The following is a 15,989-nucleotide window of genomic DNA, read 5'->3' as shown; positions in this document are numbered from 1 at the left end:
TACTGTCGGCCTTCTGGGCTTCTAGAGCACATGGTTGACACATGTCAAGCTTATCATCCACCAGTACCCCCAAGTCTTCTCCGCAGGGCTGCTCTCAATCTCTTCATCCACCACATGGCATAACAATTTTTAAAAACATCCTATGTCTAAGACTAGGGTGTAAGAAGTTGGAGTTTCTCTTCTTTTTCTTGTATGACCTTTTCAGCAGTTTAGATATCATGGAGATATCATACCTCTGTCTGAATTCTGAAGGATTTTAGGAATTTGGAGGTAAGACAAATTACATTCCTTTTTTTAAAATTTCTGATAATTTTAAGACAAAATTGTACCAAAATAGATGTAAGTTATTCTCTTCTTAAAAAAAAATCTTAAAATTAAGATGGAAATCACTTAGATATAATTGTATAAAATATATGTGATCACCACATGTGCTAATCTATTTTTTTTTCAGCTTTTTGTAGCTTGAAGGGTATTTTTGGTATGTTTGCTTTTTTTATTTTGGCAGGGAGTGTGAGGAACGATTTTGTTCAGGAATTTTTTCATTCCTGCATTCTGGAGTTCGTGTGCTATTGCAGAATGAATGTCACTCAATCAAGCGATGAACTGTGCTGCAAATCAAAACAAGCAAGATGTCCCAATTTATGGACATTGTTTCAACATATGTCCCTGGGCAAGACAATCGCCGTTTTGGAGAGAGGTTTGAGGTGTCTTTTAGAACCACATCAATTCTACTCCCTTTCCTAGCTTCCAAGCAAATTTTCTTCCCATTGTATATGCAATACAATGCAAACTTGATTTTGTTCTTAACCTCTTTTTAGTGTTGAATCAGGAGATATGATGAATCAATATTTTTTTACAAAAAAAATTAGAAATATATGTAGCTTCGTAAAGCAAGATGTATAACTGTATCTAATTACGTTGCCTTCATAATCCTATGCAAACTTCAGTTGCACGGCAATGTGTGGATTTGGCTGAAGATTAAATTAATCCTTGTTTACACATATCACGTAATTCTATCTCCTTTCCCTGAGGGAGAGCATGGAGAATTTCAGAAGCATGAGAAAGCATGCTAATTTTGACAGCAATGAGGCAGATTTAGTTAATAAACGCTCTGTGTAACAATAATATGGAGAAAGAGCTTCAAGTACCACTCAGAAATCACCTCTTCCTCTCAGCCAGACAAGCAGTTCAGATGAGTGTCTTCGCTTCAGATACTCTTCTGGGATTTAAATCAATCTATGTAGCCATCTATTTCACTCCATATGCACACAAGAGAAAGCAAGATGAAGTGCTCTGTTCACGATATTCCTTTCATTTATGCAGTGAACTCTCTGCTGCCCCCTTTTCAAGCAGCTGCTGTTGCTGACAAATGGCAACATCTGGGAGCACAATGCCCAGACACTCATGTATGGTCTTTACTCTTGCTGTGCCAAATATCTCCAAAGCTTTAGGAGAAATTAGGAACACTGATATTACTCCTACCTATTTGGTTTGTTCACCTGAACTCCAGCTATTCAAAACCTCAGACCTGTGTCTCTGTAAAAACGATACTCTCAGAGTTTTGGAGTAAAATACTAAACAGCGGTCTAACTCTTTCTCAAAATTTTACAAGCCCAGGAAGTATACGTATGTCCTGTAAAAGTAAAACAAATTCAAAGTTATGAAGCTATGCAAATCCTTAGGTAAATGAAAATCTTAATTCTGTCTGTAGCAATGCCATAAAGTAATGATACAGTTCTCATTAGTGCACAATGGTATTTGTGTTCCCAGACCAAATTAAACCAGACTTTAATACCAAATTAAAATGTTTTTCTCTGTGAGGGCAACAATTACGACAAAGGATTTAGTTTGTATATGACCTATTTCAAGGCTGTATTTTAGAGTCTATAAACAGGCTAAGACAATGTTGCTGAGATCCCCCTTTGTGTGGTTAGCTGGCATTCAGAAGCTGGCAGGGAAGAGATTAACATTTCACAGACGAACAGCTTCAGTTGCAAAGTAACCTGTACAAAAGAGAATTATCCCAGTCTCAGCCATGGTGAAGGAGGTATCCCTTCTCCATGGTATAAAAAAGATACACGGAATGGAGTGTGTTAGTTAAAGGTTAGTTCCTATTTGAAAATCAAAACTTTCTTTCAAAAAAGTCAGGATTTAGCAGTGTTAAACAGTTTTCCTGGTAAATTTATTTTAAAGGTCAAAGTGGAGCAATCTTCCAGATTAGCATATAACTTACATTACAGAAAGTCTGTTTGACTGTTTTGCGCAGACTGTGAAGAGGTTGTTCATAAATTCCTTTTAACAACATACAGTGTGGCACAGCATTAAATGAAAGACTAAACAAAAGTCACATGACAATAAAATTTCAAAATGTGCTATCTCTTTATGGAAGAAAGAATGTGCCAACTCCAAAAAAAATACAAAATTTCAACATAACGTTCAAAAGCCATACAACATATTTTTTCAAGATAGCTGGTAATGTTTTAGGATTCTCCAAAGAACACAGCTGAAGGAAGCTGAAGAACACGTGTCAGAGAAGTTATGTACAGGGCATAATGAAACACATATAGATCAGAGATCTGTATTTATGATGATCACATTTACCTTTAGGGCTGAAAAAGTGACCTCTGGTCAGCAACAACATCCACAGATCCAGACAGTGAATTCTCTTTGTTGCCGACTCTTTCAGTTCACTTATAATGCCTTTTATTATGTATGAATAAAGCTATGCATGTCACCACAACCCACAGCTCAACAGGGTTGACTGTAAGATTGACAAGTAGAGAGGAATAACCAATGGCAGCAATAAGCACAGTATCAGTATCATTTTACTAATAGCACTTAAGAGACACAATATGGCCCTGTCACAGCCGGCACCTAAAGTCTTCTACATGATGTAACTTGCCTGTTATCTGTTTGCTGTGGGCTCCAATCTCCTAAACTCTCTTTCCATCTGACATCCATATGATTGCTTACCATTCCTTGTTCCCTGCTTCATCTTAGTCCTTATACTGTGCTATGCAGGCTGGCTGTGTAAATCTGATTTAGGCTGACCCTTTCAGAAAGGGAGGTGGAGAACACAGGAAAGTGGATGAAAAGCAGAAAGACTTTCGTAATTTGGGAATCTGGGTTCTCAATAACTATCACACATGCTTAGTCCCTGTACCGGGTGTTCATGCCCAAGTACTAGCAGCTGAGGGGCTGCAGAGGCGGTCCCTGTGAGGAGAGTCCAGGGCTGTCCAGTGTCGGACACAGACAGTTCCTGCCAGCTCCAACAGATCCATCATAGCTGAGCCCCTCATCCAAGGTGGTGGCACCTGCGTGGAAATATATTTAAGAGCGAGCAAAACCACTGCACATCAGAAAGAGTTGTGAGGGGGGAGAAGTGCAAGAAGCAGTCCTGGGGTTACCAAGATCAGAGAAGGAGGAGGAAGAGATGCTCCAGGTGGTGAAGCAAAGATTCCCCCCAACCTGTGGAGAGGACCACGCCGGAGCAGAGATCCATCATTGCAACCAGTAGAGGACCAATTCAGGAGTAGATTTATCCTGAAGAATCACAGCTCTTGGAAAGAATCAAAACAGGAGAAGAGGAAAATCATGAGGAGGAAGGAGGGCAGAGAGGAGCTGTTGTGGACTGACACCAAACTCCATTCTCCATGCCGCTGCACCAGGGATGAGGTGGAGAAGTGGGGAATGAAGTTGTGAGGTTGAGCACATGCAAAAGGGGAGGGGGAGGAAGGTGCTTTATTTTTTTATCTTTGTTTCTCAACATCCAACTCTATTTTAGTTGCAAATAAAATAAGTTAGTTTTCTTCAAGTCTGTTTTGCCCATGACACTAAATGTTAAGTGATGCCCTTGGTTTTATCTTGACCCACAAAATTTCTCATCTTACTTTCTGCCCCCATCCTGTTGAGGCAGGAGAATGAAAGAGCAGCTGGGTTGGGGTCTGACAGCCAGCCAAGGTCAGGCCACCACAGTCTCTTAACTACTAAATCACTATCATGTGAATAGATGGCAAGTTACTAGTATCAGTAAGAAAGTGTAATATTTAGGTGACAAAACATCCTGCACTATAAAAGTCAAAAGAGAGGCTCCCCATATTTGGCTATCTGGTCCTCCAGGAATCAAAACACCATGGGTTCCAACCAGACTGAATTTCACTGTGCTGCCTTGGTTACATTTCTCCACCAGATCTGTTAAAAACTCAAAGTTAAAAATAAATCCAGTTCTTGATTGTGTGAATATAACATCTAGAGGATAAAAATGTAGTCTTTCACATGATGTTTGCTGTAAAATTTAATGTGTTTTTACTAGGTATAAAGCTATTTTTCTCTCCCAATGGTTTCATATTATGTATACACAATTTCACAGAAAGCTGTATCACACATGTGTATATGCACAGTTCACTAGTCTTTTGGACTATGCATAGTTCTCTCTGCAGAGTCAAAATAGTAACTTTAAGTACAGTTACTGACTCTAATAACCAAAATAACAGAACCACTTCCTAAAACAGGCAGTAATAGAAACAAAAATAATATCTGTTGCTACTGTTGGTTTTGATTTTGTTTGTGTAAGGTACTTCCTACTCCATGGAATACACACACAAGGAGAGACACACACACACAGACACAGACACTTAACACATATTCTGCTAAACAAGGATGTTAGTGTAGGCTTTTCATACTTGTTTCAAGTGTCTACATGGTAGATATTTTATAATGTGTGTTGTGTCATGTGATATGACCTCAGTATTTGTGTTTTATTACACTAACTATCTGGGCTATCATTTAATGTTTACAGAGAGGCCATACAGAACATCTCCATCTCTAGATGCAGTAGATGCGATTTTGTAAGCTTTCAGAAAAACTTTCTGATATTAAATTAACATGTTTACCCTTTGCTTCTCATAGATAAACCTGCTTTCATCTCTTTACTATTTTCTCTGTTCCTAAGAGGAAGATGCTGACATGGCAAATCAAAGCAACAGGGAGTGTCTGGAAAGCTATTTCAGGTCACAAGAAATAAGAGACAGATAATTTAGCTCACTGCTTTCTCACTGACAACATTAGAGATTCCTTAATACAGTCTTGATTAACTAACCTTTTATTTAACTGATGAAGGAGAAAATATCAATAATAAAAGCCAGGTTGCAACCTAATACATGTCCAGAAATTGAACTTCAGTAAAGTTATTCTTGAATTAACAGTCATCTTTTAAAAAAAAAGCTACTTGCTGTATGTACTGAAGCCTGTTCTCTTGAGAGCCCTAACCTATTCTATTTTCCCAGAGCAGCTGTATTTAGAACTTCAGAGAATCATGAAAATAGGGCTGTAGGATACTCCAGTCATTATACAGTAAATAACAGAATTTTCTGCTCTCCTACACTATAATTTTATTAAGAGAACAATGACTGTAAAGGGTCAAATCTGTAACCTCTTCTGTTCTCAGAGCTCAGCAAAGGCATCTATTGTATGTTCTGAATCAAGAAAAGTAGTGAAAGTTGTGTAAATTCCTTCAGGTGTTCAGACCAGCCAGATATGTACTGCCTCTTAAAAGAATTGTGGAGACCTCTTAAGAAGGCAAATAGTGGCATTGCCATAGAAGGAGTCACCTCAGCACCCTGCACAGTTTAAATTTTTCAAACCTGTCTGTCAACATCAGTGCATTTGACACGGGCGTTAAAAGCAATGCACAAAAAAAGAGATCATCCAAACCAAAACAAGTCCTGATTTTCCGATTTTCATGTTAGCCTGGGTATTCACTGTTGACGGAAGTTTAATTTGCATTTGAATGTTTAACCTCTTTCATTGACAGTAACTCCCTTTAGAAGCAGCTTTCATAGCAATGTGATGGTCCAGATCTTGCTCCAGACCAAAATCACATACACTGCAGGGTTTCTTTTGAGTCTGGAGTACCACTGCCAAAATCAAAATGACCTTCATTACGAGACACTGATGAAAGCAAAGCCCATGACTGGAAAACTACTCTGCTGTTCCAAAATTAAGTAAAATAGTATCTATACTAAGCAGTTTGAAGATCAAACACTGGTGAAAGCAAAGCCCATGACTGGAAAACTACTCTGCTGTTCAAAAATTAAGTAAAATAGTATCTATATGAAGCAGTTTGAAGATCAAGCACAGAAAAAAGGCCTTTTGAGATTTAAAAAGTTAAATTTTACTTTCTAGGTAAAGTAATATGTATGGTCTGTCCAAGCAAGTCTTGTGTCAGTCATAGATCTACATTTTCCCACATTAAAGAAACAATTTTGGTGCTGGCAGTTACACAAGCATGTTCTCAGCCATGAAGGAAATAGGTTCGATTAGAAATCTGAGTCCAGATTAGAACTTCCATTATCAGTGATTAGTAAATTTTTTTTTGGTTGGTTTACTTAATAAGGTTGATGAAGCATTGTGGAACTGATATTGACAGAGTAACATTAATGTGGATCATATTCCTTTGCAAGCTTCCTTACAAAGTTCCAGGTGCTACTCTTTGACACTGTGCTTATTTATGCAAGTGCACAAGCATGTCTCAGAAGGAAGAGATAGGAAGCCGAGAGACAGGAACAACATCTATGTGCCACAAAGTTTACAGGAGCCAGAAAAAACAATAGTGTTTGCTGATAGTTTCAGGATACTTGAAGAAAAAAATACGGGCAAATTCTCCTCATGCCAACTCAGAGTTATTCTGTAAAAAGGGTCTAATAAGTGGATGTATATACCTATATCCAGAAAAAAAAGTAGAATATTTCTAGACATACATTAATCCTGACTGTAACGATTTACACATAGCACACCATTGGAATACAGACATACCATCTGGAATCACTGGACATGAAACTGTAAAATCATCCCTGTGTTAACTGACTTACTATCAGGCCTCTAGAACAGACATTGTCATAGTCCAAAGTGCTGTATTTAGGTCACCACATCTCCAATTTACTTCACAACACTTTTGATGAGAAAACCAGCAATTGTAATTATTTCACAAGGTGCTAAAAAGAATAATTCTGAAGTGACGAAAGAAACAAAAACTTGAAAATACAACAGTACTGTATTTTTTCCCCTCTTATGGTAGAAGTGCTGTCAGATTAAGACAACTCACAAGCTGGTGGCAAGTTTTGTTCCATGCTTATAATATGTGTCACAACTGAATTAAAAATTATTTGTGGTAGGATGATAATGTCATTACAGGGGGAATCAGGAAAGGCATCTTTTCCTTTTTTAACATTAGTATGAACAGAGGAGAGCCTTTATGTTCTCATACATCCATGTTCCTTGTGCAGACATAAGTGAAAAAGAGTGCAGGCTGAATGAAAAATGAACGGACTTGTATTTATGAGCATCATTATTTACACAGCTGTGAACTGTATTACTGCACCAAAATATTTCTATAAACAAAGTTACAGAACAACACAACTGAGTTTACTGCTGTATGACCAGTAAGACTTACAAATGTCAATTATTAACTTTTTTTATAGTGAATCCTTTAAAAATAGTACTGATAATGAATAGCTGTTCCATACTGCTACTTTTCAAAATTCACTAACAAAGAGCTGTGATTTGTTAAAACAAAATTTTATAGAAAAAAAGGAATTTGATTTATCGGTTCATGCTTTCTCTGTTAAAGACACAGAAATTTAACATTTAAGCCCCATAATTTTTCTCTTCATAATGAAAATTTGATAAAAATATTATCGGCTAAATAGCATCTCACCTGTAGAACTAGTATTTCCGAATAGACATGAGAGCTATACATAAATTCTTGGATAAACAGTCACTTCTCCTGTTTGAGAAAAGAAAATGTGGGGTTTTTTCAAATACCTGTGAACTATTCACAAAATGTAATAAAAGATTTCACTATTTACACAAAAACAAATGCATTGCATTCTGCCAGCTTGTTCAACCACAGCATCTTAATAGGATAGTCAAAAAACTAAGATTCTTCTCCCAGAATACAATTTTTTTTTATCCTGTTTTGGATATTTTTTATTCCAATTTTGAATTAGGGATGTTGCCCTTAGTTAGGATTTATAAATCTACTACCTGAAATCTGAATTAGCTATAGTAAGAGACACTTTGTTCACCTTCCAACAGAACAGGTTATGAAGATTTCTTGGCATTTCATGACTGCTATCTGGTTACCTATACATTTTCAGGTTTCAGTTTCAAATTTCACGATCCGACAGTTGGGTTCAAAAAGAGCCTGATCACTGAAGAAGAGCAGCCTCAAGATTTTGCTGGACATCAGAATGAAGAAAAGAACAGGCCTCCTCTTGCTACTTTACCTTGATTTGTTGCCAGATCATTATTGTTCCTTTTTTTGATGGGCACAAAATCATTAGCCAAGGACTTCTTATCACAGTATTCAAGAAATTATTGGAAGCTAATGAGTATGTGAAATTTTTAAAAATTCGGTCACTTCAGTATGTTTCTAAATAGGCATCCCAAATGTCTAACCCACTCTATCCAATTTTAAGAAGTCTGGACATTTTGTTTCGATTGAAAAGTTTAATGATTGATCAGACTCTCAGTAACAAGGAAATTGCTGTTGAGTATGATGAACTTCTGGCAGAATACAAGGGCTAGACAGTCAGTTTAACACTACAGAAAGAGAGGTCTGCAGGTAAACAGGGAAAAAAAGAAAAGGAAATAAATTAAGCATAAGGTAAAAAAGGCCATATATTAATAAGAAGATAGAACAGATAAGTTGAAACTTTGAAGTCAAAGTACAAAGGCTGCATTGCTGTGTTTATGCCAATAGTTCTGAAGGCAGTCATAGAGAATAATCCATTTTCCTAGCTCGATGTAGAAAAGAGACATTTGTTGTCATGAAAGACTTACGGTTCTCTAAGAACCAGGTACATAAACTGCAAAGATTCAGCTAAAATACTAACTGATGTCCCATTGGAGAGAGCTAAGTTTAACAGGAAGAAAAAGAAGGAATGTCTTCTGTGATTATTTATTTCCCCTATATACAATTTTGAAGACACAGCCGTATGAAAATGTTCTTTAGATAACTTTGCAATAGTGATGAGAATTTCAAAGCTGAGGGCAAATCCCAAAAACCACTGAAGTATATTTTCCATTCCCTATAATGATGAAGTTAGAACACAAACATTTCCATTATAGAATATACCTATATCTCACCTAGTACTATTATCCCGTGCCAGATAATGACAGTCACTAGATGCCTTTGATGAGGGTATAAAAACCCTGTACAAGGCTAATGTCCTAGAACGCCCTTCTAAGGAAAGTTATGTCCCAAAGTCTAAGAAATAAAGATTTACTTGCTTCTTCGAGTGTGGAGCATTATTATATCTAGAATCCCCTTTGTTTAGATCGCTTTAATACTGAAGTATCATTACTTGCAAAGTTAAATAGTATTAGTGAAATAATGGCATTGCTAGAAAAGAATATACAATCTTTCTGAAATTTCTTCCTTTCAGTTACATTAACAATTATTGTACTTTTATACACCAAAACAAAGAGAAAGAGGGATCTGATTTCCCTAGTCTTGAGTACACATTATTTTCAAAATTTTTTTTCTGTCCTTAAGAATTTGGGATTTTATTCTCAAGAGAAAATAGTCCCCTTTTCCACTTTTTTTTTTTAATTAACGTTTCTCAGTCACTTGCATGATTTTATTTGGGGACTGATGGCCCAGTTTCACCACATCTGGAATAACTATTATCAGATGAAATGCTGTAGACCAGATTTCAGCTAATGGTGAGAATTACTTACATGATGACATCATTTAATATTTTCAGTATTACTTTTTATTCTATCCCTAGCAGAGCTTGTCCTAATGTAAAATTCCCTGAACACTGGTCATAAGAGTGTGTTCATGAATTAAAAATGTCAATTAATGTTTTATTAGAGACAATGAAAAAGAGTATTACATGCAATAATAAAGAGTGACAAGTGCATATACAATTGATTTTCTGCTTCAAGGGTCAGAAAGACAAGCACCCACATGTGTTTCGGTTTGGTACTTCATAATAATAATAATGCATCATGCATACTAAGGAGAATCACGTTCATCATGGTTTTCAGATCCATCTGCACAGATGAACAACTTTGGTGGGAAAGAAAAAAAAATATTATCACAATTGTTATAATATAAGTAACAAGAATGGTTTGGAGATTCAGGTATGGAACATCTTCCAATAGAAGTTCAAGTTCATAAAAGATGGGTTTTTGTTTGTAGCATTAATCAAAGGACTGAATGGCAAAAGGAGAGAACACGTTTTCTCTTGGAGCTAGCATATAGTTTCATAATGTACTCCATTTTCCTACTAGAACCTTTTAGCTCGTATATGTACTTTCATTGTTTCTTCTCTTCACCTGTCTTTCATTACAAACCTTATTTTATAATAGCCCACTGTTAGGTCTGTCATGCTAGTCATTTCATCAGACTCTTATGAATCTGTTATGATGAAGATTTTCATTATAGTTCTTAACCTGCAGTTTTGCCAGGCTTACCATTCTGAAAAATTGCAAGTTTGAAAGAATTTTCCCTGTTTTCTGTTCTCTTGATGGTAATGGTTAGTAGAACTTCCATGAAATCTATCCTGTCCTTCCTGACTATGTAACAGTGGGGGAATTTAATTTGTGCAAATTTAAACTGAAGTAATTCTAGTTGGCTCCTTCAACAGCCTTATTGATCAAATGCAAAATGTTCTAAAGTGTTTGAGGAATTATTTTCCGTCATTTAATTTTATGTAACAGCTTGAAATATGGTGAGATTAGCAGTAGTATAGGTAAAACAATCCAGGAAAGTGTATTTTGTTGTTTATATGAATAACAACCATATTTGGCCACACCATCAACATTTTAATGTCATATTTGATGCAATTGTCAATGTCTGAAACAACGTCTGAAAAAGCATTTACAAATACCATTTACAAATGCTTTTCTAAGAATTACAGGTAGGCAGGTAAATGCTCTAAAGATATAACATGTTGTTGGGTCTGCTCCATCTTCTCATATTTCCATGATGCTGCAAAGACTCCCCAAAATTACTGTTACTATTTCCTACAGGGATGGTGCTTAACCAGCTTACCAAGAAATTGGCGTGGACTTGCCTGCCACAGCCAACATGTCCCTAAAGTCTAAAAGCAGAAAGACTACAATGAAGAATGTGTATCTTTAATTAAGCCAGGAGACAAACTTACCTCATGCAGTCTTTCCCAATACACAAAGTTGGAACAGACTTCCAAAGGCAGAAATTATCCCTCCTACTTTTCACTCTTGATGGTCATTGAATGTTTCTTGCACCAAAAAGAAAAAAAAAATGGGGAAAGAAAACAGACCTTGAACAGAATCACGGGACAATTAAGAGTCTCTTTGAGTTGGCACCTAGAAAATTAGGGACAACTGAAGAAAGCTTGAAAAACACTTAAGGAATGCTGCAGTTTCATGAAGCAAACACTCAACAGAACACAGAAGACTGTGAATGATCTGAGGCCACAGAGTTTGTACTACAATTTTACAGGGCTAAGACCCAGATAAGAAACATGAACGCAGTTTGGATCTAAGACAAAATAGTTTGATTGTGGCTGCTAGAAAATACAGAATTAAATTTTGTGAAACCATCCAGCCATTCAAAGATGTCACCTTTTCCAGGCTATCACTTAGGAAGAACAACAACCTGACAGAATCCAAATACTACATGAAGAAAATATAAGAGGCAGAAATTATGCAGTGCTCAGAATCAGAGTTCACAAAATGACAGTTTATGGATCTGCGCATTAATTGCCAGCCAAGACAATTCACAGAATTTAAAGAAAGATGAAAGAAGTACAGTGAAATGTATCATTTTGCAAACCACAGCATATACAGCATGGACATATCAGATAACGAGAGGGCTATTAGTTCAGAGGAATTCTTCAGAAAAGTTGCAGGCAGTGTTGAATGAGAATGAGGAGTCTAGTAAGTTTGGCACAGGTGAATACAGATATGTTTGTGACAGTGAATTAGTACCGATAAAAAAACCCAAAATTGAGCAGTAGGAAGGAAGTAGGTGGAACTCAAGGCTCAAAGGCTTAGCTTTTTGAGGGAAGTTTTGTGTAAAATGCTTAAGGAAGAGCATGTATTCAACTTATAACTGCACTGAGGAAAAAGTAGCAATTACTGGATTCAAAACATGCCATGTCCGTGGTTTTTGCAAGAGTCTGTTCTCACTGATTCCTCAACTGTGGACAAGTTCAAAGAGTAATTGTGCTCAGAAAAAGGGAAGCTGTCAAGAAAGTACATAATAAAGCTAAAGTGGTCCAGTTTTCTCCCCTTACGAAAATTCTGCTGACCTCGAGGAAGGGGATAAAAGAGAAACTGGTTAAGTTCACTTCTCTGGAAATTATAAAGCAAATTCAAAAAGAAAAAAAGGCTTTTATACTAGTTGGTCACTATAGTGAAAGCAATGGAAGCAAGCAATGATGAAAAAAGAGTGAAGCTTTAGCTTCTAAATATGCTAAAATATTTCTAAGTAAGAGTGTGAAAAGACAGAAGTGTTTCCACTATCTATTCTGGAAGCAATGTTCCATGGAAAGTATTTTTCTAGGCTTCATGAATCACACCAGGTTCTGGACAATGAAACAAAAAAAGCTTTGTATTTGCAGACTTTCAGCATCTGCTTTGGGGAAGAGTTTCTTCAGATAATATCCAAGATTATTCACAGGAAAATATAACCATTTTTTAATTGTATAGAAGGCAGTAAAGTTCAGTGAACTTCAATTTTAAAGCAAAAACAGTAGGTGTCTATAAGCAGACAAAATAAACCCTTCTAGAAAAAAACTGGAGCTCTTGGACTAAAATTTAAAAAAATAATTCCATACTAAGGACCTACCACAGGTGGTGTCCAATATAGCAAGTGGTTAACACTACAAGTTAGTACAACAGAAGTGCACAAGGGGATCCAACACAACACAGAACTTACCAGCACAGGCAAGGAGAGCTAACAGGGCTCTTTGGGAGTCCAGACTAGCCACTCGAGAATGATACAACACAGAGACGCCCGATGAACATACTGTGTGATATTCAGTCACAAAGTTGAACAGGTAACTTATAAAAGATTTCCCTTTTTAGAGGAGACAACAAAAAGACCATAAGAGCCTGTAAGGAGAAAATTAGATTTCTAAAGTGGTGGTGAAGACTCTCAGAACAATATATGAGTGTAAAAAACTAGTGAACAGATGAATATAAGTTACAGAGCTTTTGAAGCCAAACAACAAAAACGTCAATTCATTATGTGCAAAAGAAAGCAAGCTCTGGCTTTCCCTGAAGTTTTGTACATAGTTTTAAAGTTTTACTTGTGGGAGACAAACATTAAACCAAAACTTCCTCTTTTTGCCATTGCCAGTAAGGGCAAACTTGACATGGCAACCTTGTAATGGAACACTACTCAGCACTTTCAGCAGTTTTCACTGCTGTGGAAGTTGAAAAATCTCATGGTAAATTCCTGCCACTGTGACTGCTCTGAGCTGGTTTTTGAGAAAAAAGGACTCTGGCCAAGATTTTGCATTAGCAAATTACAGACTAGCATCAGGAGGCCACTGAATTCACCTGACAACAACTTTTTCTGAGAGCTGTAAGCAAAACGCAGATACCAGACCAGATTTCTCAGAAAAGTGAGGGTACATAATGAGGTGCAAAAGAAGATCAAAAATGTCATTGTGAGATAAGATCTCAGGAGCTACTAGTGTATCTTGAAAATTACCTGTCTACCTGACAGGAAAATTTCACCACAGACAGCAGTGACATTACAAGAGATTGCTTTACACATAATGGAGTCACTGTGGAAAAGCAAAAGAGGTCAGACTTCGTATCTGACTCGCTTTCCCACATTGTGGCATAGTTCTGGTTGAGAAGTGTGTTTTCCAGCCATAATGTACGGAGGGACTCCCTTGATATCAAACAACACTCACAGGTTGATGCAGTGGGTAGAGGGCTCTGTTCCTGCATTGACATTGGTGACCTTGCTGCACAGTGACATTTCTTCACACTGTTATCACTTTCATAGACACAAAGTGTAGAGAGACATGCAGTACATTTTTTGGTGTTCAGTAGGGTAGGAACTGTACTATACAGTGATACCTTGACCCCCAGGACAACCACAATAACTAGGCAAAGTATCAGACAGCAGTAAAGGTATAGAGAGAGAGGGAAAGGGTAATAAGGGCGCGGCAGAGGTTAAGATAGCAGCAGAAAGAAACTTTAGGTCAAAAGCAATGGGAAGGTAAATACAAAGAGAAAAGAAGGGAGGGAAAACAGACAGGAAGGCCTTGGAAAAAAAAGGCAGGAGCAAAAGTGAATAACAACACAGTTAGGATCAAAGATAACACAGGCAGAAACAGTCAGATGGGAGAGGAAAGAAAATCATAGAATCATGGAATGGTAAGGGTTTGAAGGGACCTTGAAGGTCATCTGGCTCCAACCCCCCTGCCATGAGTAGGGACACCTTCCACTAGACCAGGCTGCTCAGAACTCCACCCAACCCGGCCTTGAACACTTGCAGGGAGGGGTCATCCACAACTTCTCTGGGCAACCTGTTCCAGTGTTTCACCACCCTCATGGTGAAGAATTTCCTCCTAATATCCAATCTAAATTTGCCCTCTTTTAGTTTATAACCATTCCCCCTTGTCCTATCACTACACATCCTTGTAAAGAGTCCTTCTCCAGAAGCAGATGGAAAAGAAAAGGAAAAAAGACAGCAGGAGCAGAAGGGCCCAGAACCTTGTGTAAGGAGGCCTACGTCTCTGGAAGTCAGAATGGAGATGATGGCTTGTGCATGTCTGCAGGCTCCTATAGCACAAAAGACATCTCTCTGCCGATATTGACAGATTTATGCCCCAATGCCAGAAGCTTCCTATCAAAAAAGTAATTTTTAATTGCAAACTATGTCAGATAATATTCACACAAGGAGGATTTGGTTATGGAGATTCTTTTTCAGGAATTACCCAGCTCTTGAGCGGTTGACTTGAAATCTGAAGATTTTTGTATGTAATCCATTTTGGGTGTTATTTATAGAGAACAGAAAAAAAGAGAAAGTTGTAATTATTTGACTCCCTCAAAATGCAGCTGCTCCTGTGACTTTAACCTTCGTATCAGAATGCCAGATGTGTTCTGTAGTTTTTTGCCATTTTCACACGTCAAGTGCACCTTAGTTCCTTTCTTTTAACACTTTAAAATAGAGCAGCTGGCCAAATTGTTCATTCTGTTTATCCAGAGGTCATAGGAAATGTGAATATCTGAAATCTTGTTAATATGCTTCAAAAATAAGACAATCTCAACCCTACTTCAGTGTAGTCTGCTTTTGTAATAATAACTTTTCATCTTGCTGTAAGAGGAGTGGGGATTTTTTAATTGTGACTAGGGAACTGGAATGGGTAAAGTTTCATCTCATTTAAAAGTTCGTCTGATCCATGCTCAGCATTCATGCTTACTTTTCTGAAGGCAAAAGATGATGCTTTGTACCTTTTCTCTACTCATACTAGGAAGACTTGATCAATCTCTGTAAATAATGCATTGGGACTAATTTCTATGCTCATGGCCAGAGGCAAGACTGCGTGGTGTCTGCTAATGAAAATAATTGTGAGGAGGCAGAGGACAAAATAAAGAGACAGGGAGAAAAAATATAAAACTTTTAAAAAACCCTTTAAATTACAAATCACTGCCTACTGTTCTCTCTTCATTTGTACAGAAAAAGCCAGCTGACTCTAAATTAGAACTTAGTGAGTTATTCATAACAAATATTTTATTAATCAAATTTCACTTTTTGTATTTGTGCACTGAGATCAAATTTCTGAGGTACATTTGACATTCAAAACTATTTGTGTTTTACTTCATTTAACTTTTTTTTCTTCTACACAGTGATCATGAGCAATATGGTAAAAATACCTAGTTTGATAAGATCTTGTAAATCGGACTAGATGTTGGGGCTGGACCAATAGCTTCACTGGGTTCAGAATTCCACTCCTGTAAGTTTCACAGGC

This window comes from Opisthocomus hoazin, chromosome Z, assembly GCF_030867145.1.
Source record: "Opisthocomus hoazin isolate bOpiHoa1 chromosome Z, bOpiHoa1.hap1, whole genome shotgun sequence".
NCBI lineage: Eukaryota > Metazoa > Chordata > Aves > Opisthocomiformes > Opisthocomidae > Opisthocomus > Opisthocomus hoazin.
Note: the sequence above shows the minus strand (reverse complement) of the source record.